This window comes from Esox lucius, chromosome 6 (assembly GCF_011004845.1).
Source record: "Esox lucius isolate fEsoLuc1 chromosome 6, fEsoLuc1.pri, whole genome shotgun sequence".
NCBI classification, from domain to species: Eukaryota; Metazoa; Chordata; class Actinopteri; order Esociformes; family Esocidae; genus Esox; species Esox lucius.
The window spans coordinates 27555258-27577407 of NC_047574.1; the positions used below are offsets into that span (position 1 = coordinate 27555258).

A 22150-nucleotide genomic window follows, 5' to 3' on the forward strand; every position below is an offset into this window, starting at 1 on the left:
CTAGTATGAGAATATTGTTTTTTCCGCAGTAATTTGAAGCTACAGCTTGTTTGATGCAGATGTACAATTTTTCTTGTCCAATCTCTTTTTCTATCCCTGTAATATTGCCATGATGGCAACTGACAGAGTGAATATATTGCTTGCTCTTTAGCACCATACAGGCAATACCTGATATAGAGAAAGAATATAGAGAGCCGGTATTCATTTCACTGATCCAAAGTGGTGCATTTACAGTGCTGTTAAAATAATGTGATGAAATCCCTAGAATCTTGTTGTTGCAGGCCTCCCTCATGGGCTAACAATTGATGTACAATCAGAGCGCAGGGCGTTCTGTCCATCGCACAGAACTGTTGCTGAAAGATTAGTTGGTTACTAAAAAGCTTGTTTTATCAATATTTCTTTAAACAATAAAATGTCAGCACATTTACCCCACCTTTATCAGAATTTGTAACATAATCCATAATATAAGAGACAAGTAGTAAGGAAGGAATGTGTGCGGAAAACACAATGTGTCTCTCAAATGCACATTCTATCTTCCGCTAATTCATGTGCATTCATTACTTTAAGTACAGGCCTATTGCTTTTACTTGCATAGAAGTATCCTACCTGGTTTGTGCAGAAACATGCCTATAAAAGTGCCCATTTGGGGATGTTTCTAAGCTATTGATTTTCCCAACTCATCAACAGAGCTGCAGACCTTTTCAAAGCATTTTTTCTGTCACCTAACAAATTCAGCAGAGTGTTTTATATCCATTGTGATTCTGAATGACAGTTCCTCAGATGTATTTGAAAAAGATTTCCAATTTCACGACTCCTTTCCTATGAGCCTAACCACTGCACCTTGTGTAAAAAAGCAACATATTTCTCCAGTGAAGACATAAAAGAGGCACCCTTGCACGAATACAGCTGTCTGTCCCAAGCTCATTAACAAAGGAAACTGCAATTCCTCATTTGAAGCAAAGTCACAAATAGCATAAGCAAGTTCACTACAACCTGAGCTCAGAACAGACAATTTGAGTCAGATTAATGGTGTTGGAAAAACCTGTCCTGAACCAATTGCAAATTTGTTCTTTAGGATATTTATTTTCATAAGGACATTTTCTTTAAATCTAATCTTAGATTTGGCCGGTATTTCCCATATTTTAACACACATCTGAGATTCGTGATCATTGTGACGGTGAGGTGACGGACAGCTCCATCATCTCCTGCTCTTCCTGGATTCCTGTTGCACCCAAACTCACCCTGGACTCCTTCATTTGGCTCGTCTCCAATTGTCACACACACCAGGTCCCAATCAAGTCATTAGTATGTGTTTAAATGTTGCTCCTCTGCTCCCCTCACTTGTCTGTCATTGTTCCTTGTCTCCATTGTTCACGTATGTGGTGAGTGTTTCGTTTTGGTGTATACCTTTTGTTTTAGTGTCATCAGTGCTCTGTGTTCTTGTTGCTTAAAATAACGACATCGACTGCCACTCTGCCTGTGCCTGGTTCCTTTCCTCTCCACCACTACGTAATCTGTGACAATCATCAAGCACGATACAACCCAGGACCCAGGGTTGGACAGATATTTTGGGATCTGACTCAGCTGAATACTGGATCAGATCTCAGGGAAAGCCAGTATAGACCTGCAGATCTGAAGTATCCCCATGTGTGTCCCTATGATCTTATTAGGTTTCTCAAGTACCTCCAGGTCCAGGAATCCTAGTAGCTCTCTGTTGGGAACCTCTGATCTATGTCCTATTAACAAGAATTGATTAAAAAAGACAAACAAAATGTATAGGGTCCCCTGGAAGTTGAGGCCCCTTTGGGACATGCCTGGTTAGTATTTTGATACAAAAGCTTTAAAAATCCATCTTAACCAACTACCCATCTTATTACTGATAAGGCAAATTATCGGCACATTGAGTATTGTTAAAATTCTATAATTGTTGTGTTCATAGTAAGTTGCAATCCAGGCTGAGATGCAAACAGATTTGGATCTGGTTTTGCAGACACAGATTAAGCCTAGTCTAGGAATACAAAAATTAAGTTCAATAGAAAACTCCATTGAGCTTGTTTTTTATTTTTTTTGGCCCCCTAGCCGCCAGGACAGCCCTAAGCAACCACTTGTGTTTCTTATACCCGGAGCCGGCCCTGGGTGCTGTCTATTTAAACAACAGGCATTGACAAATGTTGTGGTCTGTCTGGCATTCAGCTCAGATGTTTGTTGTTAGAGACAAGTGTTTATGTATAATGTGACTCTGAGAATATTTTGTAGTGATTCATCAAGCAGACATTGTAGTGCTAAGATTGTAAAGAAATGATTCCTACATTTACACTTGAAAGTGTCTCCTTAGAAAACAACTGTAAGCTCTTCTCGTAGAAGGGGTGAAACATGCCCGGAGGCAATCGCCTTTCCTCAAGTGCAGCGACTTCCAACTTGACAGCACATTCACCATAGACACGGAAGGTGTGTGCCACTTTTTCATCTCCATTCACTACAGTAACTTGAACCTACTAAAAAAATATGTCATAATACTTAGCTAGCCCAGCTGCATCCTCTGAGAGACAAATAGAGGGCAAACAGGGTGCACATCTATATTTCAGCAATCCTTTACCGGCAGAGAGAATGTGAGAGAGAGGGGAAAAAAAACACCAACATGAGTATTTGATTTGTAAAGAATGCATGCTGTTTGTCAGGCTAAAGACTGAGCTCCAGACATACCTCTTTCAGCTCTGACATTGCAAAAGGAAATGGCTGGTTGAAACCACTGGATGACAGTGGCAGCTGTGAGCAAAACCTTGATGATAAAATTCCTCTCTGGGTCCAAGGGATTCAGCTGAAAATGTGAAAATATAGTGGCCAACATTGAAGATGCATTATAAAATGTATTATATTTAAGCAATAATATTTGCTTGTAGTTATGAATGTAGTTTGATCATTGTGTAATCTGACTGGATGTAGTCTTGAGTGGCTCCTTGGTTGTACTATTGCAATTACATTCCCTAGCAGGGTGTCAGCTGGAGCTTTGACCTGGCCTGTCCTGGGTCCACCAAGACTCCAGCTAATCCATTTTTTATTGAGCAGGCAGTCTTTCAGAATTATCCTATAGGAATAAATCTGCGTGTATTATTACTCTTCGACAGTAATATGATATGAAAGGATAGAGATGCCCCAACAGTCACTGTTGTTGGTTTTGTGGGGATTTCCTGAACAGGTATTTTGGTTGTAACATGGCGTCATAACCCTACTGACTAAGTGATTTCACAACCACAAGTTGGTGTATGGTGACTAGTCTAATCCATTTAATAGATGGTTTTGAATGTTGGGAGCTGGGTCTATTGACGGTCTGCAGACAGACTAAAACAACATAACCAACAACCATCTTGATTCCCTTTTTATGAAATCTGAGGGACACATCATGTTTAATCAGTGTCTGTTTTTCTGTTTCTGATTTGTCTGTGAGCCCGTGGTGGCATGTTTATCACAATGTCTTGTCAAATAATTTGTTTATTGAACAGCAGATTCCATTTCGATATATCAGAGTTGAGCTAGCTTGAATTAACAAGTCAATGTTGTCACAAATTTAGTATACAATTTTCAGTCCAGGCTAACCGTTCTCTAGCACACATTGATTGAACTACTTAACATTGTGATGTGGGATGTTTCCTCCAATTTAGGCACCTAACCAAGGACTGTCTTTACAACAAACATCCACATTAAAAAGGACTAGTTCAGGGTAAGGGCAACAATATTCTAAATATGAGACATTATCAGGAAAACTGTTAATAAAACTATACTATAATAATACATATAAAGTGGCCTACATTGGATGAAAATTAGTCACCAAACAATTGTTTATGTTGGGCAACACTGCCAATAATCTTCCAAAACACTGCTAGTCAGAGTTGAGCTAGCTTGTTTTCTCGAGAATCATAAGAGAGGGACTTTCTTTTCTGTAAGTGTTATCAGTTATAAGTGAAAAGCAGCACTGTTTTAATTATTCCATATCGTCACACCTCATAGGTTCAGGCAATCTCTAAACATGTTTCTGCTTACCCCTTATGGACTTCTTACAAGCAGAGCTTCATTAGATTTTTTTTATCAGTCCAGTCAATATTTTAAGTGCTTAAGCATTTAATAATAGGCAGTGTTTTGGAAGATTATTGGCAGTGTTGCCCAACATAAACAATTGTTTGGTGACTAATTTTCATCCAATGTAGGCCACTTTATATGTACTATTATAGTATAGTTTTATTAACAGTTTTCCTGATAATGTCTCATATTTAGAATATTGTTGCCCTTACCCTGAACTAGTCCTTTTTAATGTGGATGTTTGTTGTAAAGACAGTCCTTGGTTAGGTGCCTAAATTGGAGGAAACATCCCACATCACAATGTTAAGTAGTTCAATCAATGTGTGCTAGAGAACGGTTAGCCTGGACTGAAAATTGTATACTAAATTTGTGACAACATTGACTTGTTAATTTTGGTATACAGAAAATGAAGGAAAAAAAGAATGTGGTTTTGGCCTTTTATGCTGTACCTGCCTCCTTTGCTTTAGATAGGACAAATCTATGCACAACCACATCCCAGCACCTGCTGGGTAACAAAACAAGCAAATGTTTTGAATGAACAAAATCAACTGAAAATAAGTTACAAAATATCAGATTCTACTGCACTTTCTCTACATTTTGTGTCGTACTGAAAGTTACTACCAGTAGGCTTAGGGGAGTCAAAGGTCAGCCCCATTATTCAGGCCTTGCCAAACAGTGCTGCTTCTTATCGCATGCTCACTTACCCAAGGAACTCAACTGGACAAAGGTGCTTGGAGGATAATGCTCTTCCTACCATCAACTTTAATATTTCAACTAAGCTAACACATGGATTTGCTTTTCCAATGATCATTAAATGGATCAATAAAAAAATTTGTTTATTGTAGTTTATTGTAGATTATTTAATTTAGAAATTTTACTTTACAGCAATGCCTTATAGAAACATAAGTAATAAAGTATTTTTGCATAACAAAACAAATATTAAAAAGGAATCATAAGAACCATATGTATTTTTCTGTCTAACCAGATGTATTTTCTGTATGTAAGCAGCATAAAAAAGTAACTGAAAGTAATTGAAATGTCATTGGACTTGCCTACCGTCAAATGGCTCCTCAGAGGCTTGTGTAAATCACAGAAAAACTTCAAAGACTACCATCTTCCTGAGAATTCACTGAGCATAACTTAGGTGTTTATTCTTTTGTAGCACAAACTGTTCAGCCCTAACACTTGGCTTTGCAAGATGGAACACTTGGAAAAAATATGCAAGCGTCGTGTGATGAATTCTAAAGCAGGTCACAGGTGGGGGAAAAAAAGACATATTTCTGTCTAGCTTCCATCCTTTCAGGATATGTCATAGTCTTAATCAGTTTCCATCAATTTAGTTTTACAATATGATTCTGTGAAGGTTGTCAATTCTGGAAATTCTCACTCTGAAAGCCCTATTAATCAGTAAAACCTCAATCAGTAAAACCTCAAAGAGCAAGCATTAACAAGAAGCATGACAGCAGCTGGGAAAAACTCTCTATTCAGGTTGGGACCTAGGAAGAAACCAAGAGAACCTGGACTCTGAGGGGTGGCCAGTTCTCTTTTGTCTGTGAATTTTGAAGTTTGAGTACATGAGTCCAATATGAGATGATAATAGAGGCAGGTTGTGGACAGAGTCTTCTGTAAGAATCCAGGTCAGCCACACAACCATGTGGAGAAGGATGGGGAGGCCCATGGGTAGTAGATTGATGATTTCTCAGATATGTTTTTTACTTATTGGATTCCATATAGGACTATTAACAAGCCTATTTCTCATAATCCACTCTTACTTTTCAAAAACATGCACAGCAACCAATGTGAGTCATGGCAGGAAGGACTATGAAAATGGTGTTACTTAACATTGTAGATAAACATTAAACAGCAATATTGGTGAATTACAAGATGATACTAAATGAACAAAATAAATTGTTTTCCTCTGATCAACAAAGTACATTATACCAAAGTGATAAATCAAATGTACAAATTGTTCTAAAGCAATTAAAAATACAAAATAAGTGACTGTGTACATTGTCGCCCCCTTTAGTCAATGTTTGTTAGAGGCACCTTTGGCAGCAATGAGGAATTGGTTATACATTTCTAGCATCGCACATCTGGAGCCATTTTTGCTAATTCTTATTTTTTTTTTTATTGTTCAAGGGTCATCAAGTTGGATAGAGACATTTGGTGAACAGCAGTTTTCACCTCTCTCCATATATTCTCAATTGGAGAATTGCGCTTTGACTGGGCCACTCCATTACCTTTTTGTTTTTCAGCCACTCTGGTGTGGCTTTAAGAGTGTTTGGGGTCATTGTCTTGCTGGAAAATGATTGTTCTTCCAAATCCCAGGTCTATTGAAGACTTCGACAGGTATTCTTCCTTGATTTTTCTGTACTTTGCTGCCTCCATTTTGCTCTGTAGTTGTACATGCTTTCCAGGCCCTAACCCACAGTAACATCCCATAGCAAGATGCTGCCATACCATGCTTTAAGGTAGGGATAAGTTTGAGCTGTCACAGCTTTTTGTAGATAGATGTAGAGCAGAGTGAGGCGTGGTGAACAACCTTTAATCCCCACTTTCTTTAACACAGAAAAACTAAAGGAAACAATCATGAACTGAGGTGCCAATCTGAACACAAACTGAGGAAAATACAGGCAACTGAAATTGGGTCCCCAATCAGAGGCGACTAGAGACCGCTGTATCCAATTGGGGACATTCAAGAAGGGATCACAGATGCCACGAGGCACCTCTGTGCTCAGGCCCTGACTGCGGTCCCCAGGCGCATAGAGATGCCAGCCAGGACCTGACATGCGCTAAATGTAGCGTGTAACATTTTGGCCACAAAGCTCCCACATGACTTTTGGCATAATCTAGCAAAGTTTTGATGTTAGTTGTTTTCTTTTTGTCACATTTGTGAAGCACACTGTAGTGTTGCAGCATGTCCAGTGTCTTCCAGGTCAGCTGTGGGAGACTGAAACTCCTTGAGTTGTCATAGTCCACTTGGGGGCTCCCTGTCACGTCTGGATAGTCAGTTTTTTTTTAGGATGTCCTATCCTAGAGTTTTAAAGTTTTCCCTTTCTTAAATGGACTTTAATGTGCTCTGCAGGATAAATCTTATATCCTCCACATGATTAGTGTCCAAGGGGGGTAAAAACTTTTGAGAGCCACTTAATGCTTAATATGAGTTAGAGGGGTTCTATCCCAGCTCTTCACAGGTGGAGGGTGAGCAGTGACAGCTGGAGTTGTCAGGCAGAAACTACATTTGCAGCACAACCAGGTGGACATAGGACAGTGACAGCTTGGAGTTGTGAGGTCAGGTAGTCTTCAGCCTGGGTCCAAGGGTTTAGGTCTTCTGACAATTCGACCGGACAACAAAGAAATTAGATCCAAAAGGATATATCAGCATATAATTGAGATTGACACATGTCACCCATTACATAAACTAATGCAACATGAAAAAAAATGGGGACTGAGGTGAGACAGATTGACCCTCTGACAGGCCAGAGAATAGCTTCACCCACTTTGAAAAGTGCCAGACTACCAAAGGGACACCAACCAACCGCAAACCACCCTGAGACAGGGGCGAGTAAACCACACAAGTCTCTCCCAACGCATGAGCGTTAGGGACGGCTTGGTGGAGCACAAGTAAGCCACTGACTGTAACTGTATTGGAGAAAATAACAGTGGGGAGTAGCCTGCCATGCAAAGACTGCAAGGATGTTTCATCAGACTAGTGCCTTGCTGTTCACCTTTTTGTTAATCTCCATTATCTACACAAAACATGAGGACATCAGTTTGACACGCAGTTGTGTGAATCGACCTTAGAAGTACCTTGCTCAAAGGCACACGGACATTGGTTTATCTGAATGGCGCAGAGTTAATTAAATTGACCCTTCACTGTTTAGGTTTTTGGGGTTAATGATAGTTTATAGTCTATTTGCCTTGTCGCTCCCTAGCAATGGCTTGTGGAAGCGCAATCACAAATTGGATATCCCAAAACGAGTGCAAAGTGTCATTTGTTTACCTCATTAGCTCTGGGATCAAAAGTAGCTACTTTTTCGTTACAGGCCCAATGCTCTTGACCGATACATTATGAATCAAATCAATTTTCCAAAGCTGAAATCAATTAAATCAAACTTTTCTTCCTCCACTAGAGGCTCACAAAGGAAAAAACAAATGTGGCATTGGTATGTTATCTATGAACTGCATATTAGTGTTTCATGCACCTCTAGGTCTATGACACCACAGCAAAAAAATACTAATTTTATCTGAAGTGCGAGCGTGTAGTCGGAGTCTGTGTTATCATCAGCATTCACTTCAGAGGTATTTGGGATTGGCAGGCAACCTAAGTCCGATGTGCAGGGCTCACAGTTTGCCCCTTGGAGTGTTTCTTGTACATCTAGATTGCTTTGCTCTTGCTTGGTGGTTTCAGTTTAATTTTTAAACTGGGACTGCTTGCGATGCCGTTAGGTACAACACAATAGTCAGATTCATGCTAGTGACTGGCCCAACAGAGAGGGAAAGTCTCTCATAGTAAATGCTGTTGGTTTGTTTACCATGCTAACCACTTGCCCTTAAAGGGGTAGTTATCTCCTGTGTGATATTATGGTTATCATGAATCACAAGATCTTGCCAAAATGAATCAAAATATACAATTATTTTCTTACTAGGAATACATGTATAATTTAAAAACATCATGCTGCATTTATTATTTGTGTTTCATGGTGTAGTTAGGGGAAAACATTTTGTCTGTTAAAAAAATCACACTTAGTGGCTGGTGAAGCAAATGGTTTGTTTTATATTAGCTACAGTATGAGGACTTTACGATGCTCAGAATTTCATCCCCCTTAGTCAAAATAACACTTGAACCCTCTGACATCTAAAACTGCCAATGGATATCCCTTGTGTCTTTCCGTCCCAACCCATTTGAGGGTACTGTCACCAACCAACTCTCCTGTTATCTAACATACAATGATCTTCTCAACCATAAGTCACGCTTCAAAACAGGCCATTTGATCAAGATTGCTCTCCCTCTATATAATAGAATGCTCTTCACAATGTTCAGAATGCCCAAGCTAACTCTCTCTGATCTGTGGTCCAAAATCTTTCCACTGCCTTTGACACAGTTAGCCATCAGTTACTACTTTCCCCCATCTCTGATCTGGGTGTCTCTAGCTCAGCACACTCTTGGATTGTGGTGTCGGCCCTGCTGCCACTCACTACTCATTCAGTTATAGGCCCTCACATCTCTATACACAAAGTAATATCTTCACATGGTATCTCCACTCATTGCTACATGTATGACACTCATCAAAGTTAATGCATTTCTGCATGCCTGGCTGGCATCTTTGCTTGGGCATTAGCCCACCACCTTAAGCTCAACCTCGACATGACAGAGCTGCTCTTCTCTGCAGGAAGGCCGGTCTACTCCAAGACATGTCTATCACAGTACTGTCCCCCTTCCAGAGCACAAAGAACTTTGGACAACACAATGTTATTTTCCACAAACATCAAGGCGGAGACTCGCTCCTTCAGGTTCATACTGTACAACATTTGTACAGTATGACCTTTCCTCACACAGGTAGCAGCACATGTACTAATACAGGAACTTGTCATCTGGAGTTTAGATTACTGCATTTTACCCTGCATCTTATCCAGAATGCCATGCCTGGTGTTCACCTTTCCAAATTCTCTCATGTTAACCTGCTACTCTGCTCACTCCACTGGCTCCACCATTTGAAGCTCACATCTGCTACAAGGCCGTGTTGCTTGCCTACAGTGCAAAAATGGGAGCTTTCCCCTATCCCCTTCAGACTAGGCTCAAACCCTAAATCCCGACCAGGGCTCTTTGTTCTGTTATTTCTGGGCTTTTGGATGTCCCTTTTGGACATCCCCACTATGGGAAGGCATCCCTTCTCTGTCCTTGCACCCCAATGGTGGAACCAGCTTCTCCATCCACTGAAAGGTCACCTTTTCAAAGGGCTTACAGTATTTACGCTACAAGATAGAGAATATACCGCTAGACATATCATAGTTTGCATATCTATTTCCATTGCAATAGAATTTTCACTGATATGTTCAAGATGCGTTAACACTTTTTGAGCAAGTGATATCTACATGTTCACACTGCAAAATAATCTAGTGTTCTTCAATATGTATTGGAACATGTATTGTGAATGTACTATATATAAGCCCAAAGTGTAGCTAGAATAACTCTACATCCACCCACTCTGTTGCTTTCCTGAACCAAAACTTTGTTTTCTGTTTATTATTTGTGTTGGCTTCTATCCAGAACTGGGTTTTGCCGATAGCTAGTTCACTGTGTAGAATGTACTGAATACTACTGAGTTGTCTGGTCCATTTCACTAGCTAAAATGTAGGCAGAAAAACTGTAAATCACTTAGGATAAGAATATCTGCCAAATTACTAAAATGTAAATTAAAACAATATTCCATGAAAACCTCTCCTGCTGGAATTTCACTCCTCTTAAAAGACTTGGCAGGAAACTGAGGCCTGCTCTCCCGCTGTCCAGTATGAAAAAAGTACTTGCTTCCTCTTGGTCTCAAAGTCTTCAACAATAGACAACACAGTGGACCAAATATTATTCAGGATTTAGCTATGCAGATAGCAAATTATTATCACGATTCAGAGTAGACCTAAATGCAGACACAGGACACAGGAATAACAGTCCAGGTATTTATTTAAATGGAATCGTCAGACAAAGATCAGGTAGTAGGCAGGCAAGGGTTCAGTACAGAGGACTATAAAAACACAGGTACACACTAACATGAGCAGGGAATAAGGTCATTTAACAGGCAGGGGTTCGGTACACAAGAACTCTGGAACAGGCACTGGGGACACTGAGAAATACAAGAAACGTGGGAATGAACTGGCAACAAGAAAATGGAAAAGCACAGTTTAAAAACACAAGGGATAATGGGAATATAGGAGACAGCTGGTTGGGGTGGAGAGGCAAGGTAAGACAGGTGAACAGAATTAGAGCGAGGGTGTGAAAATGATGTGCCTAAAAATAGGTTTGGCCAGTCAAAATGGAATTGGATGACGCTGTGGAAGGACCAGAATGATCAGATGGTTACTTTGAGAACTGGCACAATCAAAATTGGTAGCTAAATCAAAATGAATGCATATTTTGCATTATTTTGTAAGTAGTCCTATCAATCTGATATCAATGATATTGCTGTTTGGCTAGCTAGATGTCTAATTTTTAACCATATAGAGACTATAGAATTATATTATTTCTTTATTCAAGTCCAGCTTTTCTTTTTTTTTTTAACTAGCTACAGTGGATGACATTGCTTCGGTAGGAAAATTATTATTATAAACTAAGATATGAGGAAACGGAGATATGAGGAAACTTAAAAAAATAACTACTAATTGTGTGGCCTGGATTGGTGAGTGGGTCTAAGCCGCTGCCTTCGTTGTTGCAGCATGAGTTCCTATTTCAGCCACTGCTCTTCAAAAAAAACGTTCTCCACTATCTTTCAACACTATCCTGTGTAATAAAGCATAAAATACCTGACATCTGAATAAATAACTACTAATACTGACTCATCTCATCTTCATCCGCTAATCCGGTGTCAGGTCGCAGGGGCAGCAGCTCCAGCAGGGGACCCCAAACTTCCCTTTCCCGAGGCACATTTGCCATTCTGACTGGGGGATCCCGAGGCGTTCCCAGGCCAGTGTCGAAATATAATCTCTCCACCTTGTCCTGGGCCTACCCCGAGGTCTCCTCCCAGCTGGACGTGCCTGGAACACCTCCCTAGGGAGACGTCCTTGGGGCATCCTTACCAGATGCCCGAAACACCTCAACTGGCTACTTTCGACGCAAAGGAGCAGCGGCTCTACTCCGAGTTCCTCATGGATGACTGAGCTTCTCACCCTATCTCTAAGGGAGAAGCCAGCCATCCTTCTGAGAGAACCCATTTCAGACGCTTGTACTCGCGATCTAGCGCTTTCGGTCATGACCCAGCCTTCATGACCATAGGTGAGGGTAGGAACAAAGATTGACCGGTATATGGAGAGCTTTGCCTTCCGGCTCAGGTTTCTTTTCGTCACAACGGTGCGGTAAAGCGAATGCAATACCGCCCCCGCTGCTCCGATTCTCCGGGCAATCTCCCGCTCCATTGTCCCCTCACTCGCGAACAAGACCCTGAGATACTTGAACTCCTTTACTTGGGGTAAAACCTCATTCCCTACCCGGAGGAGGCACACCATCGGTTCCCTGCTTAGAATGCTGACTCAAGCTAAGTAAATCCAGTGCTGTACACTCTGACTTACTTAGCTAGTGCTACAATCAATCAGGCAACATCATAACTATGTCAATAGGTTTTCAGACTATTTGTGTTATTAAATACTGTAGAACATTTAGTCTTGAAACAAACATTTAAAAAGGATTGTGCAACTCAAAAGTCGAGGTGTGATGAATAGGCCATCTCTGTGATAATATGAAGGGGATTCATTTTCTAATTCACTTTTCATTTATTCCAAAATCAAATCCCCATGTTGGTTATGCAAGTAGCTAAAAGCCTTTATTTGCATTGCCTTCTACCCTCAGGGCACAAGCTTGTCTCATTGTTGGCAGTGTTGAATTCTAACCACTACAGATCAGCCATGCAGAACTCAAAATGATATATGTCTTTCTAAGTCTCCCAAATACCTATAAATTGGAATGCATTCAGAACACCATTAAGCAGAACTACTGCTCACTGAGGGAAAAACTCCAATGGAAACTGTTACTGTAAAGAATGTATTGAATATCTCTTGATTTAATTAATATTTGATGAAATATGTTTTCTTGTTTAACTCCAGATGACCAAGGGTCTATGAATTGAAGACAAAAGACTGACCTTGGCATGGCAAGAAGTCTTATAACCAAAACCTAAGCCGAAGACAGGAGAACCTCTGCCACATTGCACATGTTACTACAAACAAATCATATTTCTTGATGGTCAGAAATATAATGATTAAGCCACACAAGCCCACATAGGTAGTGTTGAAGTGGACACTGGTAACTTGGTATTGAATTGGACTAATATGTTATATAAAATATTCATTTATGTAATGTTTGAAATCCAGCATGTCAGTTGTTTTAGTTTAGCCAACATTTGTGTCATGTGAAAATATTTATCTTCACCAATCGACCGCTAATAGAGATATGGATCAGCCTATGCTGCTGTAGTATTTTAGTGAACATTTATATACTGTCATTGGTTTAGTAGGCATAATATTTTGTTAATTTCCACTGCATGCAGTCATTGTCACCGATGGCATCATTGTAATAAGTTTCAGTGATGCCATTAAAACATATCAATGAGATGGTGGTCTAATAGGTGGTCTAATAATTTGACCAGTAAAATCTGAATTAAACAAGCATTTCAAAATATGACAATGATTCTTTACTTTTCGGGCTTTGCTTCAACCGTCAGACGTCAGGCACCATACACTTGTGTATTTATCAGCAATAATTTGTTTTGGTCTTAACGAAAACCAGTTGGTTAGATGAGTAAACAGACCCATGAGTTATAGACACTAAAAATATTATCTAATGTCGCAGACCAAAACAGACAACCTCCAGCCTTGGTGAGAAGAGCTACACTAACAGGAAGTGCCCGGTATGGTACAATGATTAAATTGTCAAGGTGACGAAGAGGCCATCCAATCAACCCTTTGTATACCTGTGGAGTACTTTCCCTCCCTGAAAGAGGCACTCGAGCTGTGACCCCTTGCATCTTGCTCTCACTTCCTCTCCCAGCACAGCCTCTCTCTCTTGGCCCAACATTATCAAAAGCTCTCTCTTGCTAGCTCTTGTGTGATAATGTTAACAAAAGTACAGTCACTCCATTGTCAAAAGGTGACCTCTGCAAGTTTGAGGTACACTCTCCTTCATAGGACTATTCTGGATGGACACCAGGAGCTTCAAAGTGGTTTAAGAGGTTTACGAGTCCCAAAATATTTCACATGTAGAGGAAAATCATCAGCCTTCGATTGGACGTGAGGACCCTGCTTTGGAATATGTTTCATGGGAGTAGGTGAGTCACTGCAATTACCAAACACTGACTATATACTGTACATAATTCTTCACTTTTTGTTGCATACCAAGTGTTTGTTTCATTCTAATGTAAATCTATCTTTTGCTACATCTCTGCAGCATTGTACACACTGGAGAGGAAGCTTCCTTGGAGAAATCAACACACTGATGAGCTAAGGGAATCACTTTGTGATTATTATTGTCTGTAAAAGCTCAGTTTATTTTCACCCACACTTTTGTTGCATAGTATCAATTGAATCCAACTAATTTGGAGCAGGTAATGTGCTGGTTCTAATTGGATTCCGTTCACACATTCACACCTGTCTACGGTTCCATCTGTTGCTTTTGAGATACTGCCCAATAATGTAAACTTAAAATGTGATATTTTTCCTCTATTAGTAAGCTGTCCTTGATGCTTTGCATACAGAATTATAGACACCCTTGTTTTGAATGTGTAAGAAATGCTTTGAAATATTAATAAATTAACAATTATACACTGAAGTGTACTGAAATATTAAATGCATAAGGTCATTGTAGCTTGGATAATGTGATTTTGTTAAGGAATTAATACATTCTTCTCCAAAAAGAAAAAGATGTGAAAATGATTGGCACACCGGTTTTAAATACCTTTCAGTACCCCGTTGTGCAAAACTAATGGCACTGAGATTGGCTTGACAGTATTTGGACAAGGATGTTAACAACGTAAATATGTCTATGGTAGGTACTTGCAAGAGTTTTCAAGTTACTTGAACATAGTTGGAGCTCTTTGTTCAGGTTCCAATCTCTTGTCTTAACACTATGCATGCTCTAATACTTATGTTACAACTGCTATCCCATTCATAATGTTACCTAATGTAACAAAGCATATCACAATACATTGAGAACGAATCCTACAGAATTAATTGTCTTCCAATTCTGTCTCTGCTCTGCTAACCTGCATTGGAGGGCCAGCAGATGAGAAAGCAAACTCTATTCTAACTTCAGCAATTGTCCCTTCACAATGGCTTGTAGGAAATGGACGGCTAGGCTTCTCTGTAGCTTACCATTACCCTCCCTGACTATAGGCCTTTCATTACTTATTGGGTGTTCTTTCTTCAGTTTCTGTGGCGGATGTATTTTTGAGTGATGTCCCCTGAGAAGACTGTATACAACATTATTCAAAATGTAAAATGCATAAGTCAAGCATGATTGGGCTACATTTCTAGTACCCACTGTCATTAAAAATGCTCAGGTTGAGGTATGCATTTCTCTTGGGGTCTAAGCTGCTAACTCCGGCACACATACAGTATGTGTTGGGGTTAGTGTCGGCACAGGTTTGAATCCCCTGTTTTATCTTTTCAAAAAGCTGTTTAGAACTGAATTAGATTCATGTATCATATATCTAAGACTGCAATAAATAGCTGTATTTTAGTTATATATAACATTGAGTTTAGGGAACTGTTTTAAATGACCTGCCTATTTGTCCCCCATCCACCAGCACTTCAAAAAAAGCTTTCATTAACAATTTAGCGCCTGACAGGGAGTTTGAAGCCGGAGCACAGTGAGCCAATCCGACAGGCCTACACCAGACGTCTCCTCCCCAAGTTATTAGTGCTCTGAAAACTAGGTCAATCATAGGGAGAGTGGAGAGAGAGTTAATCTCCCACGAAATTTAAAGACATCCCATTCCTGTGTACATGGAGATGATGCCAAATATGAATATACATGACTGTTCAAAAGTTTGGGGTCACATAGATATGTGCTTGTCTTCTAAAGAAAAGCAAATGTTTTCGTCCATTCAAATAACATCAGACATGTGAATGTTGAAAATTACTATTGTGACTGGAAATTATGTAGATATTATGGAATATCTACATAGGCGTACAGAAGTCCATTATCAGCAACCATCAGTTCTGTGTTCCAATGGCGCGTTGTGTTTGCTAATCCAAGTTTACCATTTTAAAAGGCTAATTGATCATTAGAAAACCCTTTTGCAGTTACTGTATGTTAGCACAGCTGAAAACTGCTGTTCTGTTTAAGAAGCAATACATCTGGCCTTCTTAAGACTAGTTTAGTATCTGGAGCATTAGCAAATGTGAATTCAATTACAGGCTCAAAATGGCCAGAAACAAAACCTTCTTCTTCAGTCTATTCTTGTTCTATGAAATGAAGATGAGAATTGTTTAGAAACTGAAGATCTACCCATAGTGTTCATATACCCCATCCTATTTTTTTTAAAATTGCTACTAGTTTATATTATGTATATTATTGTTATATTTTTGCTTTACATAACTTAATTCTTACTACTTAGATGTTGAATTTATTTGTGCAGGATCCTTCACTCACACACTTACAACCTCCCCCTCCTGAATGTCACTCACACCCCAGATCACATCCTGCTCCTGCACATCCTTCACTTACAACCTCCCCCTCCTGAATGTTACTCACACCCCAGATCACATCCTGCTCCTGCACATCCTTCACTCACACACTTACAACCTCCCCCTCCTGAATGTTACTCACACCCCAGATCACATCCTGCTCCTGCACATCCTTCACTCACACTTACAACCTCCCCCTCCTGAATGTCACTCACACCCCAGATCACATCCTGCTCCTGCACATCCTTCACTCACACTTACAACCTCCCCCTCCTGAATGTCACTCACACCCCAGATCACATCCTGCTCCTGCACATCCTTCACTCACACACTTACAACCTCCCCCTCCTGAATGTCACTCACACCCCAGATCACATCCTGCTCCTGCAATCCACAATCCACTTATATATTCAACCTCGGCCACTTCTGAGGTTGTGTGGTGTTGTTTGAGTTTTCGTGACATACTGAGCCCGTTATCATCCTGGCTTTATAATCTTCTCTGCCTACCTGTGTTTGACCAGTTTCTGCTTTGTCCCATGAGTTTGTGATTTCAGATTAGCCCTCCTGTACCATTGCCCGGATTCTGTTTATGACCTCCTGCCTGCCCTGACATAGAGTCCTGCAAAGCCCTTCTGTACTTCTGCCTGTATATTTTGGAACAACTGTGTATGACCACTGCCTGCCCTCGGACCTAATCCTCATTTACTTGTCCTTGTTGGCGCTAAATAAACACTACAACCCCACTCTGCGTGTGAATCATAACCCTGCTCTATGTGTATTCATTAGAGGATGACGCTGTGTTAATTGGTGCTTTTGATAAACTTTTGAACTTGACCCAAAGCACAGCTCCAAACTATATAAGAAATATTTAGGGAAGAAACAATCAGCAGGTATTCTGTCTATAATGGAGTGGCCAGCAGACACCAGATCTCAACCCTATTGAGCTGTTTCTTAAAAGGTAATTAGTTGAAATACAATCATTAAATTAACAACTAACAGGAGTAAATGCAGATCATTGCAAGGAGTTGTGCTGAAGGGGTGCCTTTTTAAAGACATTGCATGTTTGGACATTTTGATGAAACACTACATTTAACAGTTGGATCACATACATTTGTGCTCTAACAAAGCTAATTCCCAAAGGAGCTTGTTTTCATTAAAATAAATGAGTTGTTTTCACTGCAAATTCCAGTTTTGCCATGACTCACTTAACATAGTCCCAGAAGCCATCGTCATTGTAAATCCTTGGTCATTTTATTGCTTCTATAAACTATGTATTTTTGATTTTATATGATTTTGCTTTGCTTAAGGTCAACATGAATTAAACCTGTGGTATAATAAAAAATAATTGTAACCAATTTCTTTTAATTCTTGAAACATTTGCAACATACATAGATATGTACACTATGGATAACAGGGTGTGTAATGCTCAATCTTCTCAATTTGCCATTTAAAAACACCCAGATAATGTCTGAAAATGAGAATCTCCCCTGATTTTACCCTATGATGTTCAAGTTACTTCACGTTTAAAACAATTAAGATGGAATCCTTCATTTTATAATAAGGGGTCATCCCACCTGTTTGTACAAAGCTGAAGGTCCTTGAGAAATGTGTAACTTTTCTCAAATGCAAGGCCTGATCATCCAAGAGAAAAAAAAGTTTTTCTTTTAATCAGTGTAGTTCAGACCTGGGACAACAGGTAAGGGAAATTAGCTATCAGGTATAAACAAAAATAGTGTTTTGGTCCTCGCGGACCACAGTTGCCTACCACTACTTTACAGTGTTTGTTTATGTTGACACTATACAAACATTGAAAATAACTAACCATTAATATTTGGTTCTCATCGGGTAAGACAACTGAAATTAGCTCATGGGTTGTTTCTAAGTTATATTCTTCAAGAATCTATGGGAGTCATCACTTTTTACGTCACAATGCTTATTCTTTCATTTATCTTTCTCCTTGTGCATACAGGGCAGTCGTAGTTGATAAAATCGATAACCTTATGGTTTACCATGTTGACTTCCATACTAGTCACTTATACAGGTGCTGGTCATAAAATTAGAATATCATCAATAAGTGAAACTTGTATAATGTATACATTCATTTCACACAGACTGATATACACTCACCTAAAGGATTATTAGGAACACCATACTAATACTGTGTTTGACCCCCTTTTGCCTTCAGAACTGCCTTAATTCTACTTGGCATTGATTCAACAAGGTGCTGAAAGCATTCTTTAGAAATGTTGGCCCATATTGATAGGATAGCATCTTGCAGTTCCACCACATCCCAAAGATGCTCTATTGGGTTGAGATCTGGTGATTGTGGGGGTCATTTCAGTACAGTGAACTCATTGTCATGTTCAAGAAACCAATTTGAAATGATTGAAGCTTTGTGACATGATGCATTATCCTGCTGGAAGTAGCCATCAGAGGATGGGTACATGGTGGTCATAAAGGGATGGACATGGTCAGAAACAATGCTCAGGTAGGCCGTGGCATTTAAACGATGCCCAATTGGCACTAAGGGGCCTAAAGTGTGCCAAGAAAACATCCCCCACACCATTACACCACCACCAGCAGCCTGCACAGTGGTAACAAGGCATGATGGATCCATGTTCTCATTCTGTTTACGCCAAATTCTGACTCTACCATCTGAATGTCTCGACAGAAATCGAGACTCATCAGACCAGGCAACATTCTTCCAGTCTTCAACTGTCCAATTTTGGTGAGCTTGTGCAAATTGTAGCCTCTTTTTCCTATTTGTAGTGGAGATGAGTGGTACCTGGTGGGGTCTTCTGCTGTTGTAGCCCATCCGCCTCAAGGTTGTGCGTGTTGTGGCTTCACAAATGCTTTGCTGCATACCTTGGTTGTAACGAGTGTTTATTTCAGTCAAAGTTGCTCTTCTATCAGCTTGAATCTGTCCGCCCATTCTCCTCTGACCTCTAGCATCAACAAGACATTTTTGCCCACAGGACTGCTGCATACTGGATGTTTTTCCCTTTTCACACCATTCTTTGTAAACCCTAGAAATGGTTGTGCGTGAAAATCCCAGTAACTGAGCAGATTGTGAAATACTCAGATCGGCCCGTCTGGCACCAACAACCATGCCACGCTCAAAATTGCTTTCACCTTTCTTTCCCATTCTGACATTCAGTTTGGAGTTCAGGAGATTGTCTTGACCAGGACCACACCCCTAAATGTATTGAAGCAACTGCCATGTGATTGGTTGATTAGATAATTGCATTAAGGAGAAATTGAACAGGTGTTCCTAATAATCCTTTAGGTGAGTGTATTTAATGTGTTTATTTCTTTTAATTTCGATGATTATAACTGACAACTAATGAAAACCCCAAATTCAGTATCTCAGAAAATTTGAATATTGTGAAAAGGTTCAATATTGAAGACACCTGGTGCCACACTCTAATCAGCTAATTAACTCAAAACACCTGCAAAGGCCTTTAAATGGTCTCTCAGTCTAGTTCTGTAGGCTACACAATCATGGGGAAGACTGCTGACTTGACAGCTGTCCAAAAGACGACCATTGAGACCTTGCATAAGGAGGGCAAGACACAAAAGGTCATTGCTAAAGAGGCTGGCTGTTCACAGAGCTCTGTGTCCAAGCACATTAATAGAGAGGTGAAGGAAAGGAAAAGATGTGGTAGAAAAAAGTGTACAAGCAATAGGGATAACCGCACCCTGGAGAGGAATGTGAAACAAAACCCATTAAAAAATGTGGGGGAGATTCACAAAGAGTGGACTGTAGCTGGAGTCAGTGCTTCAAGAACCACCACTCACAGACGTATGCAAGACATGTGTTTCAGCTGTGAGATTCCTTGTGTCAAGCCACTCTTGAACAAGACACAACGTCAGAAGCATCTCGCCTGGGCTAAAGACAAAAAGGACTGGACTGGTCCAAAGTTATGTTCTCTGATAAAAGTACATTTAGCATTTCCTTTGGAAATCAAGGTCCCAGAGTCTGGAGGAAGAGAGGAGAGGCACAGAATCCATGTTGCTTGAAGTCCAGTGTAAAGTTTCCCCAGTCAGTGATGGTTTGGGGTGCCATGTCATCTGCTGGTGTTGGTCCACTGTGTTTTCTGAGGTCCAAGGTCAACACAGCCATCTACCAGGAAGTTTTAGAGCACTTCATGCTTCCTGCTGCTGACCAACGTTATGGAGATGCAGATTTAATTTTCCAACAGGACTTTGCACCTGCACACAGTGCCAAAGCTACCAGTACCTGGTTTAAGGACCATGGTATCCCTGTTCTTAATTGGCCAGCAAACTTGCCTGACCTTAACCCTATAGAAAATCTATGGGGTATTGTGAAGAGGAAGATGCGATATGCCAGACCCCACAATGCAGAAGAGCTGAAGGCCACTATCAGAGCAACCTGGGCCCTCATAACACCAGAGCAGTGCCACAGACTGATCGACTCCATGCCACGCCGCATTGCTGCAGTCATTCAGGCAAAAGGAGCCCCAACTAAGTATTGAGTGCTGTACATGCTCATACTTTTCATGTTCATACTTTTCAGTTTGCCAACATTTCTAAAAATCCTTTTTTTGTATTGGTCTTAAGTAATATTCTAATTTTCTGAGATACTGAATTTGGGGTTTTCATTAGTTGTCTGTTATAATCATCAAAATTAAAAGAAAAAAACTATATCAGTCTGTGTGGAATGAATGTAGACAGCCTCGAGTTAACATCATTAGCTTTTTCAAAATTCATGCACTCGATCTAGCAAGCAGAAACTTGAAAACACTTCAAAGAAGGTTTCTAAAGAACCTGATGATGTTGTTTTCCCTGAGAGAATGTTTTAACTTGTGCAATACAATTATTATTTTCAATTGTGCTGATACTATGTTTACTGGTCAGTTATGTTCACAGTTATTTAATTTGCATCTAATGAGAAAATATGAAAGTTGGTCATTATAAAATAAAAAGACAGCTAATACTTACAAGCTTTCATGTCTTCATGGGTTGACTTTGGGTATTGAATTATGACTCTCTGGTGTGAAATGTTTGCTTGGAACTTTATGGCAATAATCTACAATTTACAGAACTCTGTATTGCTGTGCCAATATGTAAAGCCTAATTTCCTATACTTTTCATGGCAAATGGTACATTCCCTAAACTTCTCGCTAAAGGTTGATAGTCTGACTTTTTAAGTTAGTTTCCACTTGCAATGAAGCATTTACTCTATCAGGTTGAGCAGTTTCAAGTCATGAATTTGGACTAAACTAAAGATGCTAACTCCATACTGGGCAGAAGAATGACTTACCTTAAAATATTAAACCATGTACCTTCAGGCATAACCCAAGGTAATGGGAACTATACTTAAACATGATTGGTTTTAATTGCTACCAGGTTGTTGATGTACGTGAAAACGGGTTCTGAGTCAACCTACCTGGTAAAAGAGTATTATACAGTACCAGTAAAAGTTAGGACACAGATACTCATTCAAGTGTATTTCTTTATTGTTACTATTTCCCACACTGTAGAATAATAGTGAAAACATCAAAATTACTGTATGAAATAACAAATACTGAATCATGTAGTAACCAAAAGAGCATTGGATAAATCAAAATAAATGTATATTTTAGATTCTTCTAAGTAGCAACCTTTTGCTGTGATGACAACTTTACACTATTGGCATTCTTGTGACTATCTCCATGAGGTAGTCACC

The 22150-nt window shown here is 39.9% G+C and overlaps 1 long non-coding RNA gene across 1 annotated transcript; it reads left to right on the top strand.

Annotated features, from left to right (window-relative positions):
* Positions 1-1347: 1347 nt before the first annotated feature.
* Positions 1348-17198, top strand: LOC105025936. The gene is made up of 3 exons (XR_829166.2): positions 1348-1382; positions 2336-2448; positions 17003-17198. It is a non-coding gene; the product is annotated as an uncharacterized LOC105025936 (long non-coding RNA).
* The last annotated feature ends 4952 nt before the right edge of the window (positions 17199-22150 follow it).